This window comes from Panthera leo, chromosome C2 (genome assembly GCF_018350215.1).
Source record: "Panthera leo isolate Ple1 chromosome C2, P.leo_Ple1_pat1.1, whole genome shotgun sequence".
Classification (NCBI taxonomy): Eukaryota; Metazoa; Chordata; class Mammalia; order Carnivora; family Felidae; genus Panthera; species Panthera leo.
This window is the reverse complement of record NC_056687.1, coordinates 50,711,687-50,721,535: the sequence shown is the minus strand read 5'-3', so window position 1 is coordinate 50,721,535 and position 9,849 is coordinate 50,711,687. Positions and strand designations below refer to the sequence as shown.

Here is a 9,849-nt window from a genome sequence, read left to right as displayed (position 1 = left end):
GTGAAGTCTAGGGAAAAAGGAGAAATGGTGTATATATAAAGAAGGGGGCTGGTAAGCTCCAAATCCTAGACTAGGTTTTACATATTGTGATTTACCCACCTTAATGTACCCTGTTCATATTCCCTGTAGATTCACCTTGTGGGACCCATGAATAATCAACTGTATATTCTAGCAGACTGTCCTTTATATCTGCCTTCATCAATCATCCATTTCAGGTCACCTGTTATTAGACTAAGCAATCTCAGTTATTGCTAGCTATAATAAAGTTTATTTTCCGTTCATAAAACTTTCTTCTCTTTCCATTATCCTCATTTATACAGTTAGGTCCCCATCCTATCCTGGCGTATTTCCTTTATCCCACCCTTGGCATCATGTGGAAGCATTTCTGGATCTCTCCACATGTTGTCTATCAATACTTTATCTATTGTAAATTGTATTCCAAGTCACTTCTTGCTCTTGACTATCTGCCATTTGGAAAGTATCTGATGTGATTTAATAATGTGTTAAATATGGACAGAAGTTTTATATTTGCCCTCTTCCTTATATTAGTGTTTGAATACTTAACTCCATAGGAAAGAATTTCTGCTAATAGAATCTCAGTTTATTTGGAAGCTACGAAGAGGGGTAATTTTGACTATAGAAAGCTACCTGGTGACCCCCATTCAGATGACATAGAGTACTAGCCAACAAGAAAGAATATTTGTGGCAGCACATAGTATCTATTCGTAATTTATTGACTCTGAGCTCTGGATATGGCAATAATTTCATTCAAATTAGACAAATACCTGAAAATGTGGTTCACTGTCAGTGTGCCAAAACCATTTTTAATCAAACAAGCACAAGTTCAATTGATTGTTACTTTTATATCAGTTTTCTTCATTCATTGATTCTAAAGAATGAATGTAAATGGTTCCCAAAGCATTGTTTGCTTTTGTTACCATCACTCATTGTATAACAATGTTTGCATTTGTCCATTGCTTCATGGTACCTGTTATTAAGCAAGTGTTTATCGCTTCTTCAGTCTGTCAATAATCTACCTCTTTTTTTCATTCTACTTAGTTAATAACATGAGCATATTCAAAGTATGTGCTTACCTACTCATCGGCTTTTGTGCATCATCTCATCTACATTTGTAGTTATATTTTTTCCATTCATTTTCTGTAAAAGCCCCATTCCTACAGTAAATAATGTTACCTTCCTCAGGTGAATACAAAGAAAGTTTGATCAACAAGTGTGGCAGGAAGCCATTTATAGAGTCAAGTAGAGTCAAGTGAAACAAAAAATGAGAAGCAACACCTTCCTATCTCCTCAGCATCTATGGTTCCCAGTTAGCCAGGAAATTGTTAGTGTATGTGAAGATCACTGTTGAATTCTAGCAATTTCTAAACTGTGATATGATCTATGAAATTCTGCCTAGGTACAGATGCAAATGCAAGCAATACTAACAAATTTACAATACTTCCACAGTTGAGATTTTGAGAATGAAAAAGAAACCAAAAATTGTTATAAGGAAAACTCAGGGTTTTAATAATATTTATATTATTTGTTTTTAATGCAATACCTATTTATTCCAGAAATTGAAAACATAGCAAAGTCCAATGAAGAAAAAATATATATCCATAACCCCATAATAAAACGCATACTTTATGAGTATGTATATGTGTGTATACATATGTGTATTTGCAGTTATATATACAGGATGAAAATCACTAAGGGTATTCATTTTTCAGATTATCATCTGGTCTACTCTGAGAAACTGAGTGGTGAACTTATTCATGGGTTATATCTTGACAACCAATTAGAAGAAATAAGCCTATATATTGGGTGGATAAATTCTTTATAATACTTTTTTTCACTGTTTTAGGTCTATATTAACCAATCATAACATGTCTATCATCTACTTTATGTAAATGGAAAGTATGCTTCATTAGGGCAAGGCCAGCAATATACGGGATCACCACCTTTGCCAAGAATGCCAGGCACAAATCAGGTGTTTTATGACTATTTGTGAGTGAATATGGATGAGTTATTGCAGTGTACTATCAGTTCCTTAAGGTACCAGGAGCTGATACAGACTTTATGGAACCTGAAATTTATACAATTGGAGATCTGCTTTAAGGAAAGGAATTAACATATAAGTGAGTATAAAGACACAAATACAAAATTACAAAACATTTCTCAAAGCCTAGAAAAGAACCTTGGCAATAGAGGATCCTTGAAGCTGAGGTGTTATTAGCTCCTTGATAAATTCATCCCTGCCTCCAATTGTACTTAGCATACTAGTTTTTAATATTTTTGTCTTGATACAATCTATCCTGGTCGATTTTTTGTCTTTGCCTCTGAATTTTCTAGCTATAAGATGCAGAGTTCTACTGAATCTCCTTGTTACTTAATGCAGGGATTTTATTTCATAAGAGGACATTTGATTTGGTCCTTCCCCATATTTTCCTCTTTTTAATCACTGTATATTTTCATATGTTTCATGATTACGCTGTTTTATCATACTTACATAGGGAGTTATATACTCATATGGTAGTAGAAATTGAGATTAAATCTCTCAGAAATTCTGTTGTTTTCTGTCCTGAATCTTTAACACCCGTGTAAGGTTTGAAACTCACATATAACAATATTACTTTGCCAGCATCCCATGCTAGTCTGTTTTCTGCATCATTAGTACGTTTTTGACACTGTCTTGGATACCATGTCCTCACTTCCCGCTTTCTGCGTGACATTGTTTTCCTGTGACAAGCTAATTAAAATCATGACATTATGTCTTTTTGTTTTCTTAGAGAAGCACTGCCCAGCAGGAGCATAATGTGAACACTAAGAGAGAGCCACCCCTGTAATTTTAAGTTGTCTAGTAGTTACTTTTAAAAAAGTAAGAAGAAACCAATGAAATTATTTTAATGATATATTTTCCCTAACTTAATATAACCAAAATGTTATTATTTCAAAATGTAATCCATATAAAAATCTTTAAAAAATTTTTAATGTTTATTCAGTTTTGAGAGAAAGAGAGAGAGAGAGAGAGAGAGAGAGAGAATGAGTGGGGGAGGGGCAGAGAGAGAGGGAGACACAGAATCTGAAGTGGGCTCCAGGTTGCGAGCTGTCAGCACACAGCCTGATGTGGGGCTCGAACCCGCAGGCCGTGAGATCATGACCTGAATCAAAGTCAGACACTTAACCAACTGAACTGCCCAGGTTCCCCATTCCTATAAAAATTATTAATGGGATACCTTAAATTCATTTATACACTGTTTCTTTTTTTTCTTTCTTTCTTTCTTTCTTTCTTTCTTTCTTTCTTTCTTCCTTCCTTCCTTCCTTCCTTCCTTCCTTTCTTTCTTTCTTTCTTTCTTTCTTTCTTTCTTTCTTTCTTTCTTTCTCTTTCGAAACACGCCAGAGAGTCCACGACTCACCCAGAGTTGAGCCTTGTTGCTAACATCACTTTATACTTGTGCTGTCCAATTTAGTACCCACAGACCACTTGTGGCTATTGAGCACTTAAAAGTGACTAGTTAAAATATACCAGATAGAAAGGAAGGAAGGAAGGAAGGAAGGAAGGAAGGAAGGAAGGAAAGGAAGAAAGAAAGAAAGAAAGAAAGAAAGAAAAGAAAAGAAGAAAGAAGAAAGAAAGAAAGAAAGAAAAAGAAAGAAAGAAAGAAAGAAAGAAAGAAAGAAAGAAAGAAAGAAAGAAAGAAAGAAAGAAAAAGAAAGAAAGAAAGAAGGAAAGAAAGAAAGACACTCTGGGGTAACATAGTTGGTAAAACCTGCCTTCCCTATATGCAACCCATGGCTTTTCCCTAATTGAGAATGTTAGTGAGTTTCTTCTATCATATTGTTTGCTTACCTCCCCATATAACATCCATTCTGGGGGCGCCTGGGTGGCTCAGTCGGTTGGGCGGCCGACTTCGGCTCAGGTCATGATCTCGCGGTCTGTGAGTTCGAGCCCCGCGTCGGGCTCTGTGGTGACAGCTCGGAGCCTGAGGCCTGTTTTAGATTCTGTGTCTCCCTCTCTCTGCCCCTCCCCCGTTCATGCTCTGTCTCTCTCTGTCTCAAAAATAAATAAATGTTAAAAAAATAAAAAAAGAAAAACATCCATTCTGTTTATCATAGTAAGTTAAAATTCTGCTTAGCCCTTTCTTTAATCTGATGATAGTTTAATACATTGGTACTATTGTGTTTTTTTTAAGTATCTATCAAAAACTGCCATTCTTTCTTAGTTTCAAGAACAGATGCCAGCTTTTCTACTATTTCTATGTAATTTATTACACTTTTTATTTTTCAGTTCCAATAAGATCCAGATTTTAAAAGGTTAAACACTTGCATGCAATTTTCATTTTAGCCAGTAAACCATTTGAAATTATTTTAGAGACTCAAAAAGATAATCCAAATATATTATAGAAAAATATTTCTTCTTGAAAATTAGTTATTTATAGTGAAACGAGGTGCCACTACAGAAAAAGAATCAATGTGTGCCAGGCACGGCAGCCTGTAGTATAAAGAAAAATAACAAACAAGGTGATAATTCCTACTATAAAAAGAAATTCAAACATACTTTTCTTTTGATGATGTAAAAATATCTAGATTTCTTAACCAGCTTGAACTTACCTTTATTATAGTACATTTTGTTTAACCACTCTTTGACTTGATGTATTTTTAAGAAACATAGAGTAATACTTTTCTTCAAAACTTACATTGTATGTGTGTGTGTGCTTTATAATATTGAAAAATCTGTATTTACTAACTGACTTTGAAAGTAAATGTGTATTCAGTGCTTGGAAAATATACTTGAAATTGTTGGATATCAACCATCCAATAACATAACCAAAAGGTTCATGGGAAATTATCTAAAAAATACATTGAATAGCTATAAGTCTGTATGTAGTTATAAAATGAAAAATATTATTGATAGGTTAATATTTTGTGGCTATTTATTCAGCTCATTCTATATGTGTAGAATAGTTTAAAAGTCATCATGTGTAACCCACACAATAGCAGTGTGACTTAGCTATCATCCCTATTTTACAAATAAAATTAAAGGTTGCAAAGAACAAGTATCTTGTTCAAAAATACAAAACTCATTAAACATTTCACTTTTACACCTAAGCCCAGGGCTCTTTATAATACTCATTTTTTTCTGAGTTTGTAATTTTCTTTCTTCCTTTTTTTTTTTTTTTGAATAGTTGCAATGATAATAGGAAAGAAGACATACACTACTTTCTATTGTCCTTATTTACAAATTGGCTGAAATTATGGTGTAGAAAAATGTGTAAATGAAGCATGGTTAAAAGAGAAAAACACACATCTAGCTATAAAGAAGGGGCATATTAATAATAATATTAATGACAAAACCATGAATTTATGTTACTTCTTACATTTGAATAAGATTTTGAAACATTTTCACGGAAAGTTTTTTAGAGGAAGAAGGGCACATTGATTTTAGGTAGTTATTTTTAAGAAACATTAGAGTCTCTAACAACCAGGTGGCTTATAAATCTGCTTCACCATTTTCTTTCTCCGTGTCCATCCTGTGCTTGATATATATATTATTCACTTAGGGTCAATATTTATTTAACTGTCCTTGATTTTTATAATAAGTCAGAATCACAAAGTAGCATATCTTAAAAACCACCCACTGATGTTACTTAGTGAAGAATATAGAGTGTTTTTTTTAAGTTTATTTATTTTGGGGGTGGGGGGCTGAAGGAGAGGGAGAGAGAGAGAATCCCAAGCAGGCTCTGCACCATCAGCATGGATCCCGATGTGGGGCTTGAACCTACAAACCGTGAGATCATGACCTGAGCCAAAACCAAGAGCCAGACGTTCAACCAACTGAGCCACCCAGGTGCCCCAAGAAATGTAGAAATTTGAGTGAGGAAAGGAATTGGAAATAAAGAAGAAGTTAGAAAAGAAGGAGGTAGGGCAGGAAAATAAAAGGAAAGAAAAAGAAAATGGTGGGGGGAACCTAATAACAAAATAATAGAAAATGACCCAAACTCTGAAATTTGGGAAAGTGAAAAATAATCAGATTAAATTTTGTCTCAAGACATCACTTACTGTTACAGAAATGTTTACATCTCCTTCCAGTCACTGTGTATTTTCATGCTTCTGTCCTTTACCACTTTAATTTTACAAGTCAGTGGGCCAACAATTACTTTAGCTGCTTTAATATAGATTGTTTGATGTTCTTGGTGTTACTCTTGGGTAATAGCTAGGCTGATGACAAGTTCTCAATTTGTTTTGATTCCTGCATTGACACAGGGATTACTGCCTAGGCTGCTATATGGCCTTTCCCTTCCTCACAAAGAGTAAGGTCATCCATGATGACCATTTCTTCTTAGGTAACTAGAGGCAGAGAGAACTACAGGCAACCTGGCAGTGAACTTTTCATTTAGTAACCAGGTATCAGCATAAAAGTACTCTTCTTTTTCTGCAATATAACAAAGCAGTAGTTTTAAATTACTGATTGCCTCTTTGTACCTCAAAATGTTACCTGACCTGTATTTTCCGCACAAAAATTTCATCAGTTTGTATAATAACAGCTCCAGTCTCTAGCAGAAAATTATAGAAACTCTTAATGGAATTTGGGTACTAATCTATGTTCAACTGTGAAAAAATTCTTTTGGAATTGAAAATTACAGCCATATTAATACCTTTCTCTTGTGCTGTGAACAATAAATGCCAAGAGGCTTTTTCCCCTTTAATGATTAACTGCTTTTTCAAAAGTACTGCCATTTACCACATGCAAATTTCTTGCTTTGTAGATCAGATGTGACTAAGAACACTAGGTGGTTGCCTCTTGCGAATAGATTTAGAAAGTACTAATTATAAGACTAACATACCACAATCATGCTTAATTTGTGTAACTCCCTTAATGCCAGATAAGTGAACTCTGTGAAGCAAATTGGGATGGCAACAATAAGATTTTTACCTTTTGTCTATTTACTTTCTTACACGAAAGGATTGACAGCAGGGAATGAGAATTCTTTGTCTATATAACCTTTAAAAAAAGTTATTTGTTAAACTCAAGCAGTTAGAATTTAGATTTTTTTGTATATCTTAAATTAAAATAGCTTTTTAATTTAATATTGTGTTTTGAAAAGTACCTAGACTATAGTTAGTGTGGATAATTAGAATTGTTACTTCTATCATGTAATTTGATCTCATGTCCCTTTTTAAAGGCCGTAATACCAAATAGATAAGTATTTTATGTTAAAATTAATAAAATACATGCTAGAAATTAAGTATTTCTGAATGGAATATTAAGTGGAAATGTTATGGATTTTTGTTAGAATTTGAGTAATTATTTAATAACATCAGTTAAAAGAGGGAAATGAGGGAATAAAAAAATAAATGTTCTGAATTGTTCCATCAATGCAATTTCTTTTTTTTTAATTTTTTTTAATGTTTATTTATTATTATTAAGAGACAGAGAGAGACAGAGCACGAGCAGGGGAGGGGCAGAGAGAGGAGGAGGAGACACAGAATCTGAATAAGGCTCCAGGCTGTGAGCTGTCAGCACAGAGCCTGATGCGGGGCTCAAACCCCACAAACTGGGGGATCATGACCTGAGCCAAAGTCAGACGCTCAACTGACTGAGCCACCCTGGTGCCCCGCATCAATGCAATTTCTTATTTGAAGAATAGAAAACAACAACTACAAAAATCAATTAAGTCAGAACTTAAAATTTGAAAGAAAGACAAATCTGCTGAAACTAATTGATTGTAGGAATGAAAAAATTTGACTTATTTAAATTAAATCAAGGTATTGGGGAAGGTTTCCTTTGGCTGTTCAGTTTCCATTATCTTGGGTTAAATGAACACACCAGTCAGGTATTATATATCCTTGTGGAGCAGAACTGAAGTGTTCTGGGCAGGACCAACTGACATCCTCATGCTGCCATACCTGGTGAAGCCATCGTCCCTGTGCTGCCTTGCAGCACTCAGCCAGTCACAGCTAGACAGAAAATGAGCACAGGCTCCCCTGCAGGAGATGTGGAAGAGGAACAAGCTATTAAAGTCTAGAAATACTGAGGAGATGGTTGAATTATGCATTCTGCTTCAGAGCAAGAATGCTGGAGCAGTGATTGGAAAAGGAAACAAGAATATTAAGAAGGCTCAATGGGCTCCTGAGTGCCTCCGTCGGGTAAGCATCTGACTCTTGATTTGGGCTCAGGTCATGATCTCCTGATGATGGAATCTTGCCCCATGTCAGGCACTGCACTGGGCCTGAAGTCTGCTTAAGATTCTCTCTCTCTCTCTCTCTCTCTCTCTCTCTCCCCCCCCCCCCCAATAAATAAATAAATAAATAAATAAATAAATAATCACTCACTCACTTACTCCCCGTACAGACTACAATGTCAGTGTTTCAGTCACAGATAGCAGTGACTTAGAGAACATATTGAGTATCAGTGCTGATATTGAAACAATTGGAGAAATTCTGAAGAAAATCATCTCTACCTTGGAAAAGGGCCTGCAGGTGCCATCACCCACTGCAACCATCCAGCTCCCACCTGAATCTGATGCTGTAGAATGCTTAAATTACCCACACTATAAAGGAAGTGACTTTGCGATTTGGAACTGTTGATTCATCAGAGTCTGCGGGGGGAATTATTGGGGTCAAAGGTGATAAAATCAAAGAACTTCAGGAGAACATACAGACAATATTCACGTTTTTCCTGGAATGCTGTCCTCATTCCTCATAGAGTCATTCTTATTAGAGGAAAACCTGATAGGGTTGTCGAGTGCATCAAGATCATCCTTGATCTTACTTTGGAGTCTCCCATCAAAGGATGTGCACAGACTTATGATCCCAATTTTTATGATGAAACTTACAATTATGGTGGTTTTATGATGATGTTTTATGACCGCCATGGACATCCTGTGGGATTTCCCATGTGGGGCCAGTTTTGACACAGTGCTTCCTGGTGGGGTGGGCATCCTATGCCTCCATCTAGAAGAGATTATCATGATATGACCCTTTGTCTAGGACCTCCCCCACCTCCTCCTAGATGAGGTGGCTGGGGTGGTAGCAGGGCTCAGAATCTTCCTCCACCACCACCACCTAGAGGAGGAGATCTAAGGGGCTATGACAGAAGAAGCCCCAGAGACCACTAATATGGCATGGTTGGTTTTCATGAAATTTGGGACTCTCCAATAGATACATGGAGCCCATCCAAATGTCAGATGGCTTATGAACGACAGGATGGCTCTGGATATGATTATTCCTATGCAGGGGGTCATGGCTCATATGGTGATCTTGATGGACTACACAAGTAACTATTCCCAAAGATTTGGCTGGATCTATTATTGGCAAAGGTGGTCAGCAGATTAAACAAATCCGTCATGAGTCAGGAACTTCAGTAAAAATTGACAAACCTTTAGAAGGGTCTGAAGATCTGATCATTACCATTACAGGAACACAGGACCAGGTACAGAATGCATAATATTTGCTGCAGAAAACTGTAACAGAATTCTGTAAAGTTTTTCTAAGACTAGTGAAGAACTGAAGGAGTCTTGCATCTTGTTTTTTTGTTTGTTTGTTTGTTTTTAATCTGCTTCTGTTTAAAAAGCCAACATTCCTCTGATCATAGGTGTTCTGCATTTGAGGTGTAGTGAAATCTTTGCTGCTTACCAGATGTAATGTTTTAGTTCCTTACAAATGGGCAGGGAATGGCATGTTAAAATTAACATTGAAATTTTGAAACATCAGCAGAGTGAATGAGTGTTAGTTTTTGTTCATTGTTGGTGATTTAATCTAAAAACAAGAAAAAAATTATTTCCCATATGATTATTGTGAAAACTTTGCTTTGTGGTCACCATAACATTTTGGGATGTGGGACAGAGAGGA

General features: G+C 35.8%; 1 pseudogene; it reads left to right on the top strand.

The window, feature by feature from the left end:
- Positions 1 to 7,992: 7,992 nt before the first annotated feature.
- On the top strand, positions 7,993 to 9,508 carry LOC122229261 (annotated as a pseudogene).
- The last annotated feature ends 341 nt before the right edge of the window (positions 9,509 to 9,849 follow it).